General features: G+C 39.6%; 1 protein-coding gene and 1 pseudogene across 1 annotated transcript in view; one reads left to right on the forward strand and one right to left on the reverse strand.

Moving 5' to 3' along the window:
• Positions 1 to 23,241, forward strand: part of FOXP2 (forkhead box P2) — a 493,504-nt gene that overhangs the window by 180,906 nt on the left and 289,357 nt on the right. The gene's annotated exons all lie outside the window — the stretch shown is intronic.
• On the reverse strand, positions 4,671 to 6,437 carry LOC118711594 (annotated as a pseudogene).

Below are 23,241 nucleotides of genomic sequence, written 5' to 3' on the forward strand. Positions count from 1 at the left end.
ACAAACAAAGAATTTAAAAGTAGAGGGAAGCATGTAGTATAGTTAACTTGCACAACATAGTTAATAATAAGTGAAAGAGATAGAAAATAATGGGCATTATCATGTGAAGATGAAATGTAAGAAAATTTATGAAGCTTAGCAGTCCTTGAATATCTCTCTCAAACACTACCAGCTGGGCAGGTTACACATTCCACAGAGAGGTGGTGGTCAGGAGCAGTGCCTGAATTTGCTTATGAGAAATTACATAAAATTTAAATTGATAGTATTAAATAGGATGAACTTGTGTGCATTCTATATAATAAAAGGCTAATATGCAAATCGACCGAACTGCGGAAAAACCGGTCACTATGAAGTGCACTGACCACCAAGGGGCAGACACTCAACACAGAAGCTGCCCCCTGGTGGTCAGTGTGCTCCCATAGAGGGAACACCACTCAGCCAGAAGCTGGACTCACAGCTGATGAACAGAGCAGCAGTGGTGAGAGCCACTCTTGCCTCCACAGCACTCAGACATCCCCTAAAGGCTCCCAGACTATGAGAGAGCACAGGTTGGGCTGAGGGACAACGCCCCCCACCCCGAGTGCACAAATTTTGTGCACTGGGCCTCCAGTAAATATATAAAAGGCTAAGTGACCTTTCAACTGACTGAATGCTGCTAGGTATGACATGCACTGATCACCAGGGGGCAGATGCTCAAGCAGGAGCTACTGAGCAACAGCACTTTGCAGAGCGCCCTCTCATACTTTGGGACCCCTCCGGGGATGTCAGAAAGCTGGTTTCAGCCTGTTCCCTGCAGTCCAGGCTGGGGGACCCCACTTGCCATAGGGACTTTGCTCACTCTGTACATGCCCTTCCAACCTCAGTGCTGCTTCAAATACAGCTCACTGGGGAGGGACCCTAGGAGGTTGGCACCAGGGCCTGTCGGGCCCATCTTGCCCAGTCTTGCCCTGCCAGCCACCTTCTACTAGTAATTAATTTCCTCTCAATATGCATAAATCCATGCGCTATGTCTCTAGTTTATATAAGTTATAGATTGGTGGCTTGCAGGCCAAATCCTCGTACATTTTTGTTTGGCCCCATAGTTTTTAATTTGGTTTTCAACATTGAAGCATCTAGCTTCTCTAGAAATACATGAAGCTCTAGCAACACTAAGCCAGCATTCCGCGTGGTAACACATCCCTTTAGACTGGACACACACCTGCCACTTTGCTAAATTTTCTACCTTGCATCTTCATTGGGCTAAACATCTACTTAGCCTGTGTGAGCATTTGGATTAAGACTCCTGGTTTAGATAATTTTTTCTAAGTGTTTTATTTAAGAGATCATGCCTATACAAATACAAGGGAAAGAATCAAATGAGTATTTTGATTGCATGTTTTTTGAGTGATGCTTTGGTCAGTATCTGTCATTCACTGTTTAGGGAAGCTCTGCAAGGGCAGGTTGCACATCCTTTCATTCAGCCTGACACAGTGCTGACTTCTTCCAAGGAGTTGATTAATGTTTCCATGACTGATGATAATAATGGTACAGTCCAAAAATACTAACAACATATTTCTGTTTAAAATGTACTTTATTTTAGGAGTTAAGACATTAACCATAAAAAGTAGGTATTTTTGTCCATAACAAAGTGTTTTAAGAATTATCAACTGACCTTGTTATAAGCCAAGAAAATATTTAGTCCTGATAGCTTTGGAATGTAAGGGATCAAAATAAAATCATCCATATTAATTCTAGCTTGAGTTCAACTGTGTACTATAAAATGTACACTAGGTCTTTAGAGTAAAGGCATGCCAACAGAGCTCATATGTGTGCTGATTTAAAAGTAAAATAAGTATTTTAATTGCATTAGTTATGAATATATTATTTATAACTTATTTAGATCAAGGGAAAATGTTGTCAAGATCTTTAATACAGTACCTGACACAGAATGAGAATTCATCATTTTTTCATTCGGCTGAATCTCACAATGTTCTAAAAGGAGTAGAGGATGCTCAGATAATGAGATTCTGCCAGGTGGAAACTGAAGTAGAGAGTTTTTTGTTAGATATAATGGAGAAGGGATTTGGGCCAACAAAGATAAAAACAAATAGCGTTGAAAATCCGAAGTCCAGTAAACCAAAATGAGAGACTAGAGGAGTGCCAGACAGAATAGTCCATAGTCACCATTAACATAAACTCGGTGGAACTCGAAACCTAGGAACCAGGGTGATGCAAACACAACTGAGAGTACATGAGGAAGACTTAAAGTATTATCCAGAACAAGTTTTCATTCCCAACTTGTTTTGAAGAAGTGAATGGATTATGGTTTGTGGATGGGATAACTAGTTTATTCTAAAAGATCCAAGAACAAATCTTTTGAAATAAACCATGAATGACTCTGAGAAGGAGAAACCATAAGCACTTGCCAGCTATTGGGAAGATAACTAAAACAATCTGAATTGCCTCTTGACAGTGAAGATTTTCTGGTAGAATGCAACCAAGTTCCTTTCTTTACTATGTTTTTTTCTGGACTTCTTTTCACCTCTGGCTCTACAGAGTGATCCCCGGACTGATTCTGGCTTTCTTCCTAAGGTAGTGTCAAACCTGACATCCTTAATTGACCAACCCAGCAGAGAAGATAGAATTTGTATGTCCTAGCAGAGGTCACTCTGGACCAGCTTGGCAAAGTGCCTACCTTTGAACCCATCACTGTTGCCAGCTGAATGCTATGTACTGATTAGCTTAGGCTTACATCCAGGCCTCTTTCTGAACTAACTACTGTAGCCTGGGCAATGAGGTAAATAGAATGGCTTAAGAGAATCAGTGCCTACTTGGGGAGCTTTGTGTGGAGTCAGTCCGATCCAGGCTAAGTGACTGGGAAATTAGGGTACTCAAGAAGGAAAAATCTATACTAATATGCTAATTAGACCAGTTGACCAGACTTCTTTCAGTTGTCCAGACAAAGCCATTGTGGTGGGAAGCTGAAGCAGAGGTGGTTAGGGGCGATCAGGCCATCTGGGGAGCAGTTAGGGGTGATCAAGCTGGCAGGGGAGGGCAGTTAAGGATGATCAGGAAGGCAGGTAGGTGAGTGGTTAGGAACCAGTGGTCCCAGATTGTGAGAGGGATGTCCACAGGGATTGGGCCTAAACCAGCAGTCAGACATCCCCTGAGGGATTCCGTATTGGAGAGGGTGCAGGGAGGGCTCAGGGCCCCTCCCCCCATGCATGAATTTTGTGCACCTGGCCTCTAGTAAATATTTAATAGATTCTGGTGAGGAAATCAATAAATGTCCACTTTATAAAGAGCTTAGCATAGTCATTGTAGTTGTAGTAGTTGGAACATAGCAAAATATGCACAGAATGTCAAGGTGACATTCAGTTCAACAATTCTGGAGAAGGTGTAGCTGATAAAATGTTGCATGCTCCCTAAGCCAAAAGCAGCTATAGTATATTTTAGCTATGTGTGTAAGAAACTTTGTACCTAACAATAATAGCTCTTCCTCTTCTCCTTCCCCCTTTTATTCCCTTCCTTCATTTGTTCTCCCTTCCTTTCTTTTTTTTTTTTTTTCTTAGTATCATTTATTTTTCCTAAAGTCTGGATACAATTAACAGTGCTCAATACTAGTTAGGTCTCATTTCAGCTTCTTTAAATTACCTCAGAATTTGTAAATGTGAGAATTCACATTCCAGTCAAACTGGAAAACTAAAATTTGACATACCAGCAAACTTACTGAATATTGGTGCAACTGTACAAAATTTTATATGCAACACATGGACTTTAATATAAAAGAATTTGATCTTTATAAATCAGTTTACACATAAGCATAGTTACTCTTTGCTTATCTGTCGTAGCCTATTTATTTAATGTTTGTTGTTTTTAGAGAAAGGAAGGGAAAGAGAGAGGGAAACCATGTGAGAGAGAAACATCAATTGGTTGTCTCCTGCATGACTGGGGATCTAACTCACAACCTGGTTATATGCCCTATACAGGGAATCAAACCGACCACCTTTTGGTATATGGAACGATGCTCCAACCAACTAAGCCAAACTGGCCAGGACTGTACCAATCTATTTAGTGTTTCACCAACAGAGGTATCACCCCATAGCTTTTCATTCTCTAAACAGATTATTCTTCCTATTAAGACAAGGTGAAAAAACTTAAAGTTTCCTCCCAGAAAAAGTGTTCACAATGTTTCAGCATAGTAACACCAAAAATAGGTTATAGAAAACAAAAAACAAAACAAAACAAAACATCTTTTTATTGACTTTAGAGAGGAAGGGAAAAGGATAGAGAGAGATTGAAACATTAATGATAAGAGAGAATCATTGGTCAGCAGCCTCTTGCACACCCCCTTCTGGGGATCAAGCCCACAACTCAGACATGTGCTCCTGACTGGAATTGAACCTGGTACCCTTTAGTCCACAGGCCTACTCTCTATCCACTGAGCAAAACCGGCTAAGGCGGTTATGGGGAACTCTTAAGATTTTCACCTAAGTAGGTTAAGTTATAGTGTTGACCAAAAGAACACAGAGGTCTCTCATTAGACTTTGCTTTAATGGGTCTCAAAATTCATTGGCAGATTTCTGGTCAAGTTGTTTTTATTAAAAAGAACTAATTTTAAAAACGACTAACTTAAAAACTGCCACACCAAAACAAACAAATGGTCCATAAACCTTTTTCTTTCATTCTGAAGGTTTTAGGATGAATTATAATCATTAACCAGTCTTTGTAATTAAACTTAAATGGCAAATTGAAACAAACAGTTCTGAGACCGTTCTTCCACCACTGATTAAGACTGGTGAGGCAGGTATTGGGAATAATATTCTTTTAGCCTTCTGAGCTTTCTGATCAGACTTGGTGGCTTTTCCAGCTCCAGTAGCCTTCTTGTCCACTACTTTGATGACATCCATAGCAACTGTCCGTCTCATGTCAGGAACAACAAAACAGCCCATAGGAAGGTAGTCAGAGAAGCTCTCAACACGCATCAGCTTGCCAGGAACCATATCTAGGATGGTAGCATCAAAATATTTTTAAAACATTGGGCAATTTTCCAACTTATTCCCACAATAATGACCATCTTCTCCTTCAGCTAGGCAACCTTGCAAGTAGTGTGAGCTTTGTGACCATCCAGCACAGGTGCATCTCTGGCACTGATTTGGCCAGGGAGGTTCAGGATAATCACCTGAGCTGTGAAGACTGCTGCTCCCACTGGGGGTCATTTGTGCCATGATGAACATCTTTAACAGATATATTCATGACATTGAAGCCCACATTGTCCCTAGAAAGAGCTTCACTCAAAGATTCATGGTGCATTTTAACAGACTTCACTTCATCTGCAGACGTGGAACAAAGATGACCGTCATGCTGGGCTTAAGAATACCAGTCTCCAGGTATACCAGCCTACAGGGACAGTACTAATACCACCAATTTTGTGGACATCCTGGAGGGGCAGGCACAGGGGCAGGTGAATTGGATGAGTTGTTGACAGGTTGCAATCCAGAGCTTTAAGCAGCTTGACTCCACTGGCATTGCCATCTTTATGGGGAACTTTCCATCCATTGAACCAAGGCATGTTAGCACTTGGCTCCATCAAGCATCTTGTCATCATTCCAACCAGAAATTGGCACAAATGTTTCTTAACATTAATGCTGACTTTTTATTTTTTTTTTAATTTTTTATTACATTTTTAAATATATATATATATATATATATATATATATATATATATATATATATTATTGATTTTTTACAGACAGGAAGGGAGAGAGATAGAGAGGTAGAAACGTTGATGAGAGAGAAACATCAGCCAGCCGCCTCTTGCACACCCCGCACTGGGGATGTGCCCACAATCAATGTACATGCCCTTGACCGGAATCAAACCTGGGACCTTTCAGTCCGCAGACAGATGCTCTACCGCTGAGCCAAACTGGTTTCGGCAATGCTGACTTTTTAAAAAATGTCCTCGTATCTCTTCTGACTGTAAGGTGGGTCAATGGCATCTATTTTGTTAACACCAACAATTAGTTGTTTTATACCCAGTGTGTAAGTCAGGGGTGAGGGTATACTCACAGATCTGCCTATTCTCCAGATTCACCAACATCAGCAGCAACTATCAGGACAGCACAGTTAGTCTAAAATGTACCTGTAATCATGTTTTTGATAAAGTCTCTGGCTCGGTGCATCAGTGATGGTCACATAATACTTGCTGGTCTCCAATTTCCACTGAGAGATATCAATGATGATACCGTGCTCACATACAGATTTCAGTCTATGCAAGATATAGGCATATGTACTTGAAGGAGCCCTTCTCCATCTCAGCAGTCTCCTTCTCAAATTTCTGGATGGTTGCTTTGTCAATCCCAATACATTTGTAGATCAAATAGCTAGAGTAGTGGTAGACTTCCCGGAATTATGTGTCCAATGACAATGATGTTCATATGAGTCTTTTTCTTTTCCATTTTGGCTTAGATTTAGTCGTGGTTTTCATGAGACCTGTGTTCTGGCAGCAAACCCATGACAAAAAAGTTCTCTTTCCTTCTTAAACAACGTAGTCCTAAAGCCATTAGGTAGGACAAAAAAAAAAAAAAAAAAGTTTTTGTGCCAGGTGTGGGATGAAACCCCAGTGAAGAGCCCAATTGGTGTGAGGCAGGTATCTGCAAAGGAGAGATGTTCTGCTCAGGATGACTACAAACAGGAGGTCATCCACAAAAAGAGCAGCCTGGCATGGAGTATAAGAGGCTGAGTAGGATGAAGAGGGTATCTACATGGGGTGAGCGGTGAGACGAGTCAAAGCCATTGGAGAATGGGAAGGGCATATCTACAGAAAGCTATGGGTGTCAGCATCAAGACAGGGACACCCTTGAGGAAGAACAGCCTGGCATGGTTCTCAGAGCCCAAGCTGGGAGAAGAGGGCATCCAATCAGGAGAACGGTGGAGGCAAAGAGGCAAATGAGTTGTATGTAAGGGATGTTTCAAACATGTAAGTTTATTAAAGATATGGGAGCCAGGTTGCTCATTGTTAAAGGTACAAATATGGAAAGGGAAAAAACTTGAATGAACTCTGTGCTGGAATTACAGATATCCTTTTCAATGAATACAAACAGTTATGGATATGGACATAGAAATAATTGTAGATGTAAATATAGGATGTCCCAGAAAATGTATATACACACTTTGAATAGTTATAAAGGCAGTGTTGATTAAAATACATTCCATTTTCAAAATTGAGTAGCTAAAGTGTACATACATTTTTAGGGGGATACTCTGTATATATAACATATATTCCGTAGCTCTGTTCACTAGGAGACCCTGGAAATAGCAACACCCCAAAAGCAATTAGCACACCTAATGCCCAGATCTTTCTTCCTGAATACCAGTTTTTTTTCCAAAAGGAATCTGGGATCCTTAGAGAAATGCCTCATTTGATCTTTGAGGCAAGGAAATTAGAAAATTAATTTGTGTCAAAAAATAAGGAACATGATATAGGGATGTAGATACTAACCTATGGAGACTTCTACTAGTCATATTGGAAAATCAAAGTAAATAACGATCATGAAGTAAATAATTTTAAAATGTCTAATGAAAAGGGAAATATGACTACACACACATTCATACATATAAATGGAAAGTCTGATGAGGAATAGGATATTAATATAACTTCAAAATAACTCCCAACAAAATGTTTATGAGTTACAAAGAAGACTCTACAGTGGAGAAGCTGGGTCAATACCACTTTAGTCGTGATCAGAATGAACACTAAAAGTAAAGAGATACAATGAAATCCTGTACCAATTAATGGAATATAATGAGAAAAACAGATTATCATTTTTGTATTAGGTCTGAAAAGATATATAACCTGAAACTAACCGTAGGAAAATCATAATTAAGGGGCATCTACAAAATAACTGGCCCTATAGTCTTCACATGTGCCACGGTCATCGAAATCAAAGAGAAGCCGGAACTATTCAAGATTAAAGAGGCCTGATAACTCATTCACTGTGTGATTCTGAGCTGCGTGAACCCTTTTGCTTCAGAGAACATTATTAGGACAATTAACTCAACTTGAAAGGAGGCCAAGTACTAGTGGTGCTAATAATGTATGTATCACTGTCAATATCCTGATTTGATGGTCCTGTTCTTATGGAGGAAATATTTACTGTTTGTAAGAAACACAAAGGTATTTGCAAGTGTTAGGGTATAAGGTTGGTAACTTACTTTCCAACAATTCAGGAAAAAAGAAAATTGTACCTGACCCCCAGATTCTTCAGTGAGAACAGAAATTGATACTAAGCAAAATAGCTATTCATTCAAAATATTTTATTGCGTCTTTTTATTCTCTTACAAATGGCCAGTCACCCCCAAATCAAATATGCTAACCATTGTTTGAGTAAGTCAACACAGAAGATACAATAATAATGTGCCTTTTCTAATGAATATGATTAAAACAATGCCAAGGAAACATACTAAAACAAATTGTGATAAGTGGAAAAGAGAAGTGAGATATTCTCTCTCTCTCTCTCTCTCTCTCTCTCTCTCTCTCTCTTTCTTTCTTGAGTAATTGGGCAGAGAGTGATTACATTAACTAAGACAGAAGAATGGTGTAAGAGGAGTCATAATAGATATTCCTAAATATAGATTTTTTTTTAATTTAAATATTAACCTGTAATAAGGAAAGCATTCCAAACTGAGCAGAGAGATAGATTTTCAATGAAAGTCTTGGGTTAATTGGCTATTTGCATTAAAAATTACATTAGTCAAGAAATGTTAAATTTTTTATATATTTAATTAAATCTAAAATTGTAGTCACCTAATACTTAGCCAAAATTATGCAAATATCAATTTAACCTTGAGGCAAGTAAATGCTTTAAGCTGGAAAGAAATAAAAGGAACCTCAAAGAGAAAAAAGGTCGGTTATATAAAAATGAGATAAACTGGGATGATTTTGCAAAAAATATAATAATAAATAAACCAAAATAGAAAAATGGGTAGAAACTGTTAATACTTTTTAAAAGAAAGTATTAATACAATACAAATGACCAATGAAAATGAAGGAAAAATTTAAGTTTATTAATATATTTTAAGTAAATTGCACACAAATTATACCATTGCTTTATTAACACCTATTTTAAAAATACATCAATATAGGTAATATTGAAGAGACAGAAGGAAGCTAGGTAGATAGGGGCGGGAGCATGGGAAGGGAAAGTGAAACCCAAGAACCCAAGTAGACAGTTACTAAGGCACCCAAACTGGCCTGAGAAGCATGAACCATAGAATGTATGGGTTTTCCTAAACAGGCGGCCTGCAGATAACCATTCACAAGGCAGTTAGGCATCTACACCAATCCAAAGGAGGTTGCCAAGGAAGAATTCTTTGAAAAGACCAATCAGGGAGTAGGAAGACTATCCATCTCCTAAATTAAAAGGCAGGACCTTCCTTTCACCATCTTCTCCCTGGCACGACGCAATGGGTTCCTGAGGTTCCTGTGACGGGAGCACACCCCCCATCGCCACGTGGCTTATGGCCATGTAGACCTCCACTCATGGACTAACAGACTTTAGCTCGGATGCTGAACTACTCCCGACTGTCATGCGGAAAGGAAGCTCTGGACACTACTCCTGCTCCTGCAACTCCAGCTGCACCTTTTCCAGGACTGGCTTCTCTCAATGCACTTTGGTTCCACTAATGGTTTTTGTCCCCCGCGAGAAAACGATCTCAGACTCAACACCCTACATTTTGGTTAAATGTGAGATGAACGCTGGTAGTTAAGGGATATGTTTGGTGGAGGAGAGAACAAGGTTGAGAGAATGAGAGAGAGGCCGGAAAACCAGGACCGCAGGCTTTATTAGAAGAGAAGGACCTGCCAGCTGTCACCAAGGGGAGAGCAGCAACATGTGCAGAGGGGAACATGCCTTTGGAGGGGAGGAATAAGGAGGAGTGGAGCTTAGGGTACTTCGCATGTGCTGATTGGTGGTTGCATATAAAGCACATGATTTAGGCATTTAGGTACCTAGGAATCAAGAGCTTAGGGTATTGGTAGGTACTGATTGGTAGGTCAATGTATAGTCCATATAAGCAAGATGCCTGGTTAGGTGCTCAGGAATGTCCAGGCCACAGGTGCCGGTTACCTCATACTCCATCCATCAGTTGGGAGAAGGGAGGATCTATCAGAGGTGTTATGCAAAGATCATAAAACTTGAACCAATTTGTAAAGCTCCTCTCCTTTCAAATAATTTTTAAAATTTATATCAAAAGCTTATTTCTCTAGAATTTTTGAGGACTGAGAAGCTCCTAATGAATTAATTTTACACATAAAGTTATTTACTTTAAATGTTGAAACTCATTTTTCCCTAAAAAATAAAAGTGTACCCAATTTCTTTTCTAATTTCAAAAGTATTCTACACACCTATCATAGTAGAGTCCAATTTAAGGAAATAATACAAATTATTAATACTATCATTACTCTGAAAAAGCCAACCATTAACATGTTGATACATGTTCTAAAAAGTTCACACTGAAACTTTTGCTTTTTAAAAGCAATGGTTTCTTCCATTGCTGTCGCAGGGATTAGAGCCATAAGACTATATTTTTCAGTCCCCAGTTCCCTCCCACATCTCTTACCCATTCCCTCCTCCTCTCTCCTCCTCCCTCCTTTACCCCTTTAGCACAGTATCACACCCCTATCTGATCTGATTTCCTACCAGGCACTTTTTACATATTAACTCCATTTAAGCCCTCAAACAATGCTTCTGGTCAGCATCACCATTCATATGTTAATGCGGAAATCTGAGTCTCCAGATTGTATTTGTTTTTAAGGTGGAGCTAAAGGTCAAGGAAGGTCTGCCAGACTGCAAAGTCCTGGCTTTCTCTCTGTCCTGGCTGATCACAGCATTAGGAACTTCAGTTCAGCATTTGAAATGAGCTCCCAGTGAGTTGGACGTTACTTACAGCATGCCTTTCAAAACACTGGGTATGGTTTAGGTTGTTACTGTAAAATAAAAGGATATAGAGCCGAAACCAGTTTGGCTCAGTGGATAGAGCATCAGCCTGAGGACTGAAAGGTTCCAGGTTCGCTTCCAGTCAAGGGCATGTACCTTGGTTGCACGCACATCCCCAGTAGGAGGTGTGCAAGAGGCAGCTGATCTATGACTCTCTCTCATCGATATTTCTAACTCTCTATCCCTCTTTCTTCCTCTCTGTAAAAAAATCAAGGAAATATATTTTTAAAAATTAAAAAAAAAAGGATATAGAGAATGTGAAGACAGTAAAAAGAAACAGAGGTCACCTCCATCATATTTCTAGAGGAAAGAACAAATATGTTTGATTTGTTTCACTTTAGAAAATAAATTGAAATATTGAATATATTTAAAATTATGAAACTGATACATGTTTTATGTCATTATAAATTGAAAGGAAGATGAAATAATATTTAAAACAGAAGCATGTGAATACAAGGAATGCATTTTCATGGTCAGGACATTTTCAAGAGATCTAGGGTCTCCTCCACTAGAGACATTTGCGTAAAAACACATCTCCACCAATGTTAAACATGCTATTTCTATTATATTTCTTGTGGACACTATTACAGGTGTATATTTTCCCCTTCTTTGCCGGCCTCCAAAGAGCCCTCTGCCCCCTCTTCCCACAGGCCTTCAGCATACTGTTATCTGTGTCTGTGCTGCAGGCACCAGGGGTCTGACCAGTGAGGTCAGACCAAACCTGGGTCCTTGGGTTCTGGCTAGGAAAGAATTCAGAGCGGAAGCCCCAAACTGTGAGAGATCATTCATTTGGTAAATCACAGAGATAGAGGAAGTAATTCCCAGAAGAAATGGGCTTAGAAAACCAGTTTTACAGGTGAAGGAAGGGCCCTTGGAGTTTGGGAGTGAGGAAGCTGGTGGTAAAGTGCCTGGGGCAGGGAGGGTAAGAAAAAGGCACAGGGGATGTTATCTCTAAGAAAGAAAGGTGAAGTGGGGGATGAAAGGGAGGTCCTGTCACATGACCAGCCAAGTGCTACCATAGGAAAAGGCAGCCTTGGGGCGAGGTCCTATCCTACCATTTGTTGTTTATTCCTAGGCACCTGGGGCTTTCCCCCCTGGTGACTATTGTGGGGTCAAACCCTGTGTTCAAAATAAGACCACCAGAGGCTGATGATTGATTTTAAAAAGCAGGCAAGGATTTATTGAACTGGCCAGGATGGCCGCAAGAGCACCACACACAGATGGCCACCATTGCAGGTGTAGGCAGTCCTTTTAAAGGTCTAAACCACAAAATTTTCCTTTGTTCTGAATTCTAAATTCTAAGTGCTGGGAACAGCCCACAGGTCTTCCCCAGCCATATCCTGTTGGACATTGGAATGCGGTCCTATCTTGTGAAAGCAGATAGTACAGAAGCAGAGCTCAGCAGTTAATCTCTAAAGGTTATCTACAGTTTCTACTCCTGAAGCTACTGAGTCAGTGGAAATTGATCTCCTGTGGTCCTGGTCCACAGGCACAGGAATACTGCCTTAGCCGCCAGGTCCCAATCTGGAAGCTGAGGCAATTACCCTATTGTTTAAGAAAGTAGGCAAGTGCTGAAGCCAGAATAGCAGGGCTAAAATTCAAACAGCAGTTTTTACCTAAAATTCAAACAGCAGTTGCTACCATACTTCCGTGGCCTTCGGTACCTGGCCCATCATCCTTGCTCTGCTCATGTCTGTCTAACTTCCTACCACATATGGGTTATCTATATGTGTTCTTGGGCTAATCTCTTAATCTTTCATCCAGTATGGCCCCCTGATCCATCCCCTTTGTCCACTGTGCGTCTGTTCCCTGTACCCATGCTTCTGTTTCTAGTTTGTTCAACAGTTAATCTTATTTATTAGATTCCACAAGTAAGTGAGATCATATAGTATGTGTCTTGCTGTCCTGGTCCATCCATGCTGACAGAAGAGATAAAATGTCATTTTTTTATTTTTATTTTTTACAATTACATAGTATTCCATTGTGTAAGTGTACATGCTTTTTTACGTATTCATCTGCTAAAGGACATTTGGGCTGTTTCCAGATCTTGGCTATTGTAAATAATGCTGGATTGAACGTAGGTGTGGATATATTCTTTTTAATTGGTGACTTAGGATTCTTAGAATATATTCCTACAAGTGTAATCACAGGGTCAAAAGACACTCCATTTTTAATATTTGGAGGAAATGTCATACCAGTTTGCTTTGCCATCAATGGTATACTAGTGTTCCCTTTTCTCCACATCCTTGCCAGCACTTGTTGTTTGTTCATTTATTGATGGTAGCCATTCTGGCAGATTTGAAGTGATATCTCATTATGGTTTTAATGTGCAGCTATCCAATGGCTAGTGACCTTGAGCATTTTTTTTTTTTTTGTATGACTATTGTCCAACCGTATGTCTTTGGAGAAGTGTCTATTTAGGTCCTTGCCCATTTTTTAATAGGATTGTTTTCCTACTTGGTATTGGGTTGTATAAATTCTTTATATTATATATTTTGGAAATTAACCTCTTATCAGATGTATAATGGACAAAAATGTTTTCCCATACATCAGGTTCCCTTTTCATTTTGTTAATGGTTTCTTATGCTATACAAAAATTTTTTAGATTATTGTAATACCTTTTGTTTATTTTTTCTTTTATTTCTCTTTCCTTAGGAGACATATTAACCATAATATTGCTACAAAAGATGTCTGAGATTTTGCTGCCTATGTTTGCTTCTAGGACTTTTATGGTTTCACAACTTACATTTAAGTCTTTTATCCATGTTGAGTTCATTGTGTGCATGGTTTAAGTTGGTGGTCTATAAAGTTTTTGCATGTCTCTATCCAATTTTTCAAAGAAGAGACTGCCTTAACTTCATTGTATTTTCATGCCTTGTTTTTCAAGTGTTAAATGACCATATAGGCTTGGTTGACTTCTGGACTCTCTCGGGTTTTTTGTTGAGTCACCTCAGGATATTTTTTTCCATTGATTTTTAGGGAGAGTGGAAAGAAGAAGAGACACACAGAGAGAAACATTGACTTTTTTTTTTTTTTTTTAGTGTTTGGCATCATTTAATGAGTAGGTATCATTAAACTTAAAAGGTTCTTTTCTGTGACTGGAATTGAACTCAGGACCCTTCATTTCACAGACTGAGGCTCTATCCATGGAGCCAAACTGGCTATGGTGCTGCTCTCTGTTTTGATTCATTGATCTATTTGCCTGTTTTTGTGCCCTTACCAAGCTATTTTTATTATAATGGCTTTGTAGTATAGTTTGAGATCAGGTATTATGATACCTACAACTTTGTTTTTCTTTCTAGATTACTCAGGTTATTTGGGCTCTTTTTTGGTTCCATATACATTTTTGAAATATTTGTTCTAGATCTGTAAATTATGAGATTAGTATTTTAAAAGGAATTGCATTGAATCTATAGATTGATTGGGGAAATGTCAACAATTTAATTGTTAATTTTTCCAATTCATGCACTAGTATACTGTTTATGCTTCTAATTATTTTTATTTCCTTAATTCCTTTCTTTTATGTCCTGTAATTTTCCAAGGAAAGTCCTTCCATCACCTTGTTAATTTTATTACAAATTACCTTATTTTTTATTTTCACAATAGTAAAGAGGATTATATTATTAGTTTCTCTTTCTGATAGTTCATATTCAGAAGTCACTGGTATATAGAAATGCCACTGACTTCTGAATATTAACTTTGTATCGTGCTACTTTGTCGAATTTATTTTCTAGATAAAGTCATTTTTTAATGGAGTATTTAGGGGTTTCTATGTATAATATCATGTTATCTTTGAATACTTACAGTTTTGCTTATTCTTTTTCCATTTGGATGCCTTTTATTTTTTCTTCTTGTCTGATTGCTGTGACTAAGACTGTCAATAGTTTGTTGAATAAGAATGGTGAAAGTGAATATCTTTTTCTCGATCTTAAGGGAAATATTTACTTTTTCCCTATCGAGCAACCATAAATCAATAAAAATATATTTAAAAAATATATATTATTGATTTTTTTATAGAGAGGAAGGGAGAGGGATAGAGAGCTAGAAACATCGTTGAGATAGAAACATCAACTAGCTGCCTCCTGCACACCCCCTACTGGGAATGTGTCCGCAATCAATGTACATGCCCTTTACCGGAATCCAACCTGGATTCAATCCACAGACTGATGCTCTATCCACTGAACCAAACTGGTTTCGGCTGCTTTTTACCACTTTTAATATTCCATGCCAATTCCTTCTTTTCTGAAATGTTTCTGTTGGGAAATCAGCTGACACTCTAATGGGGGCTTCCATATAAGTAAAAAACTGTTTTTCTTTTGCTATCGTGATGTGTCTTATTGTGGGCCTCTTTGGGTTCATGATGTTTGGGACTCTCTGCACTTTCTTGACTTGTCTTTTTCGTTCACCAGGTTAGGGACGTTTTCAGTCATTATTTCTTCTAATAAATTCTTGATCCATTGCTCTCTCTTTTCTCCTTCTGGCACTCCTATGATACGTGTGTTGTTATGGTTCATGTTGCCCCAAAGTTCCCTTAAACAATCCTAGTTCTTTTTATTTATTAAAAAAAAAAAAAAAAAAAAAAATATATATATATATATATATATATATATATATATATAATTTAGAGAGAAGAAAGGAGAGGGATAGAGAGTTAGAAACATCAATGAGAGAGAAACATTGATCAGCTGCCTCCTGCACACCCCCCACTGGGGACGTGCCCGCAACCAAGGCACATGTCCCTGACCAGAACTGAGCCTGGGACCCTTCAGTCCCCAGGCCAATGCTCTATCCACTGAGCCTAACTGGCCAGGGTAATCTTCATTCTTTTTTATTTGTTTTTCTTTTTGCTGCTCTAATTGGGTGTTTTTTGCTATCTTGTCTGTTAAATCTCTTATTCCATTCCCTGCTTCATCCAACCTGTTTATTCCTTTCTATGTACCGTATTTTTCGGGCCATAAGATGTTCCGGACCATAAGACGCACCAGTTTTTAGAGAAGGGAAATGAAGAAAAAAAGATTCTGAAACATATAGTGTCCTAAAATATTTTATGTGCATTAAAACCCAACATCACAGTCATAAACACATGTAATCAACCCTGTAAAGTAAACAGCAGCATTTAGAACCATTTTAGAGCCGGGCAAGCACACAGAGACCACACAGAGCCGGGCAAGTAAAAAAACTTTTTTTTTTAAAGTATATGTGTAGGCTATATTTGGACCATAAGACGCAGGGACTTTTCCCCCCCACTTCTGGGGGGAAAAAAGTGCGTCTTATGGTCCGAAAAATACCCTATTCTTGATGTCAGGCATCATTTCCTGCTGGTTTATTTTCATGGTATCGTCTGTTTTATTCGTGCTGTTGTAGTTCTCACTAAATTCCTTGTGCAACCTTATAGACATTACTTTAAAGTCTATATCTAATAAGTTGCTTGCTTACATTTCAGGTAGCTCTTTTTCTAGATATTCCTTTTGTTCTTTCATTTGAAACCTGTTTCTCAGTCTCCCCGTTTTGGCTACCTCTTTTTGTTTGTATATATGTATTATAGGTCTGCTCTGACTCCCAGTCTTTGTGGGGTGGCCTTACGTAGTAGGTGTCCTTTGGGATCCATTGGTGTGGTCTCCTCCATCTCTTGAGTTGGGAGCTCTAAGAATGGTCATTGTGTGGGTTATGTGGGCCATCCTGTTGTAATAGTGTCTTGTTCACTGTTGGCTTGTTCATGCATTGCATCAACTCTCAGGCTGTCTGTGAGGCTCAGCCTCATATGACCATGGTATGTGCAGGTGTGGACCAAAAGAATAATAGCAAAAACATTTTAAAAATACATTTAAAAAGGAAAAAATAAATAAAAGAGAAAAGAAAAAAAAAATAAAAGAAAAAAGCATAATTCAGCTCAGCAGAGTTTTGAGCCTGCTGCGATTTTTGTATACACTCTTTGTGAAGTTCCTTGAATCCTGCTCCAATGTTGTCTGCCTCTGGATACTTGGTTTGTTGGTTCTGGGCCTCTTGGGAAGGACTCTGATACAGGCCAACATCAGAGGCTTTACCTAGCCTTTGGGAACCTGTTTGAATCTACATTCTATCCGTAGTCTGTGGCTGCCTCCTCTGTGCTTGGCTGCACATAGAAAGGATCAATCAGTGCACAAAGGTCAGCTTTTACTACCTTAGCATTGGGCCCAGGGAGGGTCAACAAATGTCCCAAGGCACACCGCCTCCCCCCTGCTGGCTACCTGTTAGGCTCAGTCACTGAAAGAACTTATGTGGGAAACAAAAGGATATGCCTAATGGATCTCCCTTGATGGAGAGGTATTGTTCAGACTTTGGGGAAAGGGGTGACTTCCCCACTATAGAACCATGTGACTGACTCTGTCCCAGATTTTGCCCTGACCTGGGCAGGATGGAGCCCCTACTAGTCAGGCATGTGGGGCTTCTAGAGCCCAGAGGTTGTGTCTGCTGGCAGCTGAGAGGGTGTTTCTATTGGCTGTCCCATGAAGAGGAAGCACAGGTAAAATTCATGGGAAAGTGGTGGGAATGACCCAACCCTAAAGACAGTCACTGATACCCCTGAGTCTGCCCTAACTTTTATACCCCAACTTATGTGTTAACTTCTCACAGGTCTTAAGATCTGCAGGGTGGTTCTGCCAGCATGGCTCAGTGGTTGAGTGTTGACCTATGAACCAGGAGGTCACAGTTTGATTCCTGGTCAGGGCACATGCCAGGGTTGTAGTCTCCATCCCCAGTGTGCACCATGCAGGAGGCAGCCAATCAATGATTCTCTCTCATCATTGATGTTTCCATCTCTTTCTCCCTCTCCCTTCCTCACTGAAATCAATAATAATATATTTAAAAAAAAAAAAAAAAGATCTATTGGGTGGAGTGAGAGGGATTCCTGAGTGTGAGATAATTGCTTTACCCCAGGCTGATGCTGCTGGGAGGAGATTACTCTGCCCAGGAAAAGTGAGTACTGGGGTATCTGAGAATGTCTCAGTTCAGAGATCCTGGCAGCTACCCCCCACAGCTCTCCAGACTCTCTGCAGGCAACTCCAGAATGACAGCCTTTCCTCTTCAGGAGCTTAGGGTGAGTGGCTGTGAATGACATTTTACATGTTGGCACTTGAAGAGGGTGGTTGTGTCTACAGCAGACTCCACCTCTCCATGGTGGATAGAAGCCCCACCGCTTTTCACAGCTGAAGGCTATGCAGGCACCGCTTCCCTGCTCCTATACTCTGAGCTGCTGAGCCTTGCCTGGGGGTTAGGCCTACAGCTAAGATATCCTGTGGTACCTTAGCCATCACCCTGGGAGCAGAGCCAATCCCTTTTGTGCCTTCGTCCTTCCTACCAGTTTTAACACGTCTTCTTCTGCAAATCCTTAGTTATTAGGCTGCTCTTCAGATAGTCCCTTGCTGGTTGTTCAGGGTGATTATTCTCAAATTTAGTTGTATTTCCAGTTTGGTCCTGAGAGGAAGTGAGTGCAAGATCCACTTACACCAATACAATTACGAAAATCCTCTATTTTAAACATTTTACAAAATTACATACTGAAATCAGCATTGGGTGTCATCAATGTACTAATCCATTAAACACATATTTATTGAGGACCTACCGTGTGCTCAGCAGTATGTGGGCTGGTATAAACAAGCTGACTCCAACTATATCATTTATGAAAGTGTCTTCTAGTCCACTGCTATTACAGAAGTCCTGCAGCATATCTTATGCAAGTGATTTTGTTCACCTTCTACTGATTCCTCTCCTAACCAGCTACATCTATTTGACTTGCTTAGTTTGTACAAGGCCACAATCCCTTATCTAAAGTGCTTGGGAGATACATTTTTAAAATCAGAATTCTTTGTATTAAAGAAAGGTGAAGAGGTAGATATTCTGCATATTATGTAACAAGCCCCTGCAGAGTCAGGGCAGAATCTTATATTGAAACACAACAATATATCTTTGGTGAAATATATGCATACAAACACTAATGCACATATATGGGATTTAATAATGAAAAAAGGGGTACCAGTGTTCTTTACAGTTCTCATAGCCTTTTATAAGTTAATAGTCTTTATGCATCTACAAAGACTCAAATAATTTTTACCATAGAACCTATTTATTTCAGACTATCTTGGAAGACTCGTGTTCTATGGAATAATAATTTGAGAAATGCTATTACCCTTCCCCTTATTTGTCTTTCAAATTTTTAAATTTATAATTGATCAAATTATATGGCCTAATTGAAGTATAGAGATATAAATCCCTAGAAAGTACTGGTGAATGTGCCAAAGTAACAAGGAAATTAACACATTTTAAGCAAAGAACCTGGAAGCGAAAGGAAAGGAGGGAAGGGAAGGGAAGGGAAGGGAAGGGAAGGGAAGGGAAGGGAAGGGAAGGGAAGGGAAGGGAAGGAAGAAGAAAAGAAGAGGAAAGGAGAGGAAAAGAGAGGAGATGAGAGGAGAGGAGAGGAGAGGAGAGGAGAGGAGAGGAGAGGAGAGGAGAGGAGAGGAGAGGAGAGGAAGGAGAGGAGGAGAGGAGAGGAGAGGAGAGGAGAGGAGAGGAGAGGAGAGGAGAGGAGAGGAGGGAGAGAAGAGAAGAAGAGAGAAGAGGAAGGAGAGGAGGAGAAGGGAGGAGAGGAGAAGAGAGGAGAGGAGAGTGAGAGGAGAAGAGAGAGGAGAGAGAGGAGAGGAGAGGAGAGAGGAGAGGAGAGAGAGGAGAGGAGAGGAGAGGAGAGGAGAGGAGAGGAGAGGAGAGGAGAGGATAGGGAATTGGAGGGGAGGGGAGAGGAGAGAGAGGAGAGGAGAGGAGAGGAGAGGAGGGGAGAGGAGAGGAGAAGGGAGGAGAGGAGAGGAGAGGAGAGGAGAGGAGGAGAGGAGAAGAGGAGGAGAGGAGAGGAGAGAGGAGAGGAGAGAGAGGAGAGGAGAGGAGTAGGAGAGGAGAGGATAGGAATTGTGAGGGGGAGGGGGAAGAGAGGGAGAGGAGAGGAGAGGAGAGGAGAGGAGAGGAGAGGAGGGAGAGGAGAGGAGAGGAGAGGAGAGGAGAGGAGAGGAGAGGGGAGGAGAGAAGAGGAGAGGAGAGAAGAGGGAGGGGAGGAGAGGAGAGGAGAGGAGAGGGGAGGGGAGGAGAGGAGAGGAGAGGAGAGAGAAGAGGAGAGGAGAGGAGAGGAGATTAGAGGGGAGAGGAGAGGATAGGAGAGGAGGGAGAGGAGGGGAGGGGAGGGGAGAGGAGGGGAGGGGAGGGGAGAGGAGAGGAGAGGAGAGGATAGGGAATTGGAGGGGAGGGGAGAGGAGAGGAGAGGAGAGGAGAGGAGAGGAGAGGAGGAGAGGAGGAGAGGAGGAGAGGAGGAGAGGAGGAGAGGAGAGGAGAGGAGGTAGCCCTCTCCAGAACCTCTCATTCTGCAGCTGTCTTAGTCCATTCAACTATTATAACGGAAATCCCATCCACCATGTTGCTTATAAGTAATAACAGACATGTATTTCTCACCATTCTGGATGCTAGAAAGTCCAAGATCAAGGCAGTTACAGATGAGCTTCTGGTGAGGTCTTACCTCTTCAGTGAGGTCCTTCTCAGTTTAACCACACATGGCTGAAAGGTTGAGGGATCTCTCTGGGGTTTCTTTTGTAAGAGTACTAATTCTATTATGAGGGTCCCACCTTCATGACTTAATCAATTCCAAATGATCCCATCTCCAAATACTATCCTATTGGGGATTTACGATTCAACATATTCTTTTTTTTGGGGGGGGGGGGGAGCAGGGGGGAGCACAAATATTTGAAGGTTGCAGGGGAATTCCCTTGGAACCAAAGTACTTTTTTACTCTCTAATATAACCTATTAGTCAGCAACTTGTCTCCCCCCTTTCCCCCCCAATGTATTCTGTGTTAAGAAGAATCATCTTTTCTCTGCCTTCCTGGAGGGCAATCTAAGTTCACTAGTACTATATCTAGTACTATATGTAACTTTATGAGTGGTGTTACCGTTTATAAAAAGAGTAAACAGCACAAGAAAGGTAATATTTAGTTGAATAGAGGAAAGGGGTAATTAATGAAGAGTGCTGCTTCCAAGTGATTATTGCTACTTGACAGTTTGGTTAAGGCTTAGTTCACCTAGAGAAATGCCACTGTTCTACAAATGTAAATACAAATTTGGAAATAACTTTCAAGAAAGAAAAAAAAACTGCTTCTAGAGAATTCTAAATCCAAAGTTGTATGCTTTTTTTTTTTTTTAAAGTCTGTAAGGTAAATGCCTTGCAATAAATTCTAATTGGCTCCATAATGCCTGACTAACTATTATCAGATATTGGTTTGGAAGCAGCGTGTTCTTAGAAATGAGGCACATCAATTGCTTCGGTGAAGAAAAGGAATACACACATTTAAAAAATCAGAATTGCCTTTTTAAAATTAAAGTTTTATCTGTGTATAATAGGTAAACTACTGTGAAGTGTAGTTGCCTGTTTAACTTTATATATGCTTTGATTTTGGCAGTTTAGCTAATTCAAATAAAATTTGTGAAGTTAAGCACTTTCAAGAAAAGGAATAAGAGAACCTAATTTAACCTAGAGTGTCTCTTTTATTCTTCTGTTATTCATTTGAAGTGCCCTATCAGCTTGAGCTGACCAACTTCAGTCACTTTTACCCTTTTATTATTTTTTCTCTAATGTAAACTGAAATTCCCTGCTGTTCATGGTTTTTAGTGTTTAGCATCATTTAATGAGTAGGTATCATTAAACTTAAAAGGTCCTTTTCTGTGCATCTCTGATTAGTTAGTGAAGGGACCAAGAATTTCTCTTAATATATTTGATGCTGCCCTATTTTACATATAAGTGCTTTTTGGTGAAGTAGAAAATAGTAATTTTGGTTAAAGTAGGATGGATTTTGTCTAGTGAATATGCAGCCTTCTGTTAAGTTTTAGAATATAAAATGTTTACGAGTGTTGCTATATGATATTTTCTCATATAGATTTAGATGAATGGATTTTCAAATAAGTTATTATAATTTAATTCATTTGGATGAAAGCATTTTTAAAAAATAGATGCTTTAACAGCAAGGTGCGTATAAACCTTAATATAAAAGCAATAGTTCAGTGAATACATAACATCAGAAATGAAGTCTTTAATATTAAACTTGTTAAATCAAATAATTTCATACTACACTTAATTGCAGTTTCTTTTAAATTGTAATAAGGAATAAATGATTAACCACTAAAGAAATAGTAGCATTCATTAATTACATACTTCCTGACATTGCTGATATTTTATTATTAGTTCTAATTTTGCTTTTAGGAAGAGAAGAATATCTGTGAGATAAATAGCATGGAGCCAAAATAATGAGGCAAAAATACAAGGAAATGTCAGATAATGTATAATAAGTTACAGATGGCATGTATGACATTAACACTGTAACACGTAAAAGATGTAACAGTGCGGCCTACTGGTGAGAAGCAGTAGTGTTTAAAGGGCAAGGGAGAGAGGTGTAGTTATGTGGAGTGTAAGTGATATACATGGTCACACAGGTTTGCTATCACTGATACCTGTGACCTACAATCCTCCTTTCATTAGTGCTAAGGAAGGTTTATTAGAGCGACATTTCTGGAGTGAGACTTCTGTTTTGTTTTTAGATCAGTAGCATGTACTTAAACAGGATGCTTGCTCTCTGTGAAAAGATGGTGCCTATACAATTCGCCTTATGAATAGCCCTTCTCTGATAACCTTCACTTTTTTTAAATTTTGTTTTGACAGCCAGCATTTTCAAAATAGGTTCAGTGAAAAAATAAGACCTTGCTCATGAAAGACAATTGGCAGTTTTCGTACTTAGTTAACTGGATGTTTAGATATTCCAATGAGACTTCTTTTATTCAGAGGAAGAAGTGTGATATTGACATGCAGCAACGAACATATGATAAGTCTAATGAATAAAAATGAAAACCAGACTGCTTTAAAGCGCTGGTGTCAAAGTTTTAGTGAAGGAAACACCACGTGTCTCTATAGGTAGGGTTTATTTTTCCCTTTTCCCCTTCAGATAAACTCAGAGGTTTGTATTTATTTATTTATTTATTTATTTATTTTGTGTGTGTGTGTGTGTGTGTGTGTGTGTGTGAGCATTTGTGTTAAATTTACTTTGGCATATATATTAGTTTATTGCCCAATAAACTAATTTTTTTATATTATTGAAAAGTAATTAAAGTTACTTTTAACATTAACTCGACTGAAAGTGAAACTTTAATCTTATAGCCATGATTAGCTGAATATTTATTGTGCAGTGTTTATGGGGGCATGCCATGAT

Source organism: Pipistrellus kuhlii, unplaced genomic scaffold (genome assembly GCF_014108245.1).
Source record: "Pipistrellus kuhlii isolate mPipKuh1 unplaced genomic scaffold, mPipKuh1.p scaffold_m20_p_10, whole genome shotgun sequence".
Classification (NCBI taxonomy): Eukaryota; Metazoa; Chordata; class Mammalia; order Chiroptera; family Vespertilionidae; genus Pipistrellus; species Pipistrellus kuhlii.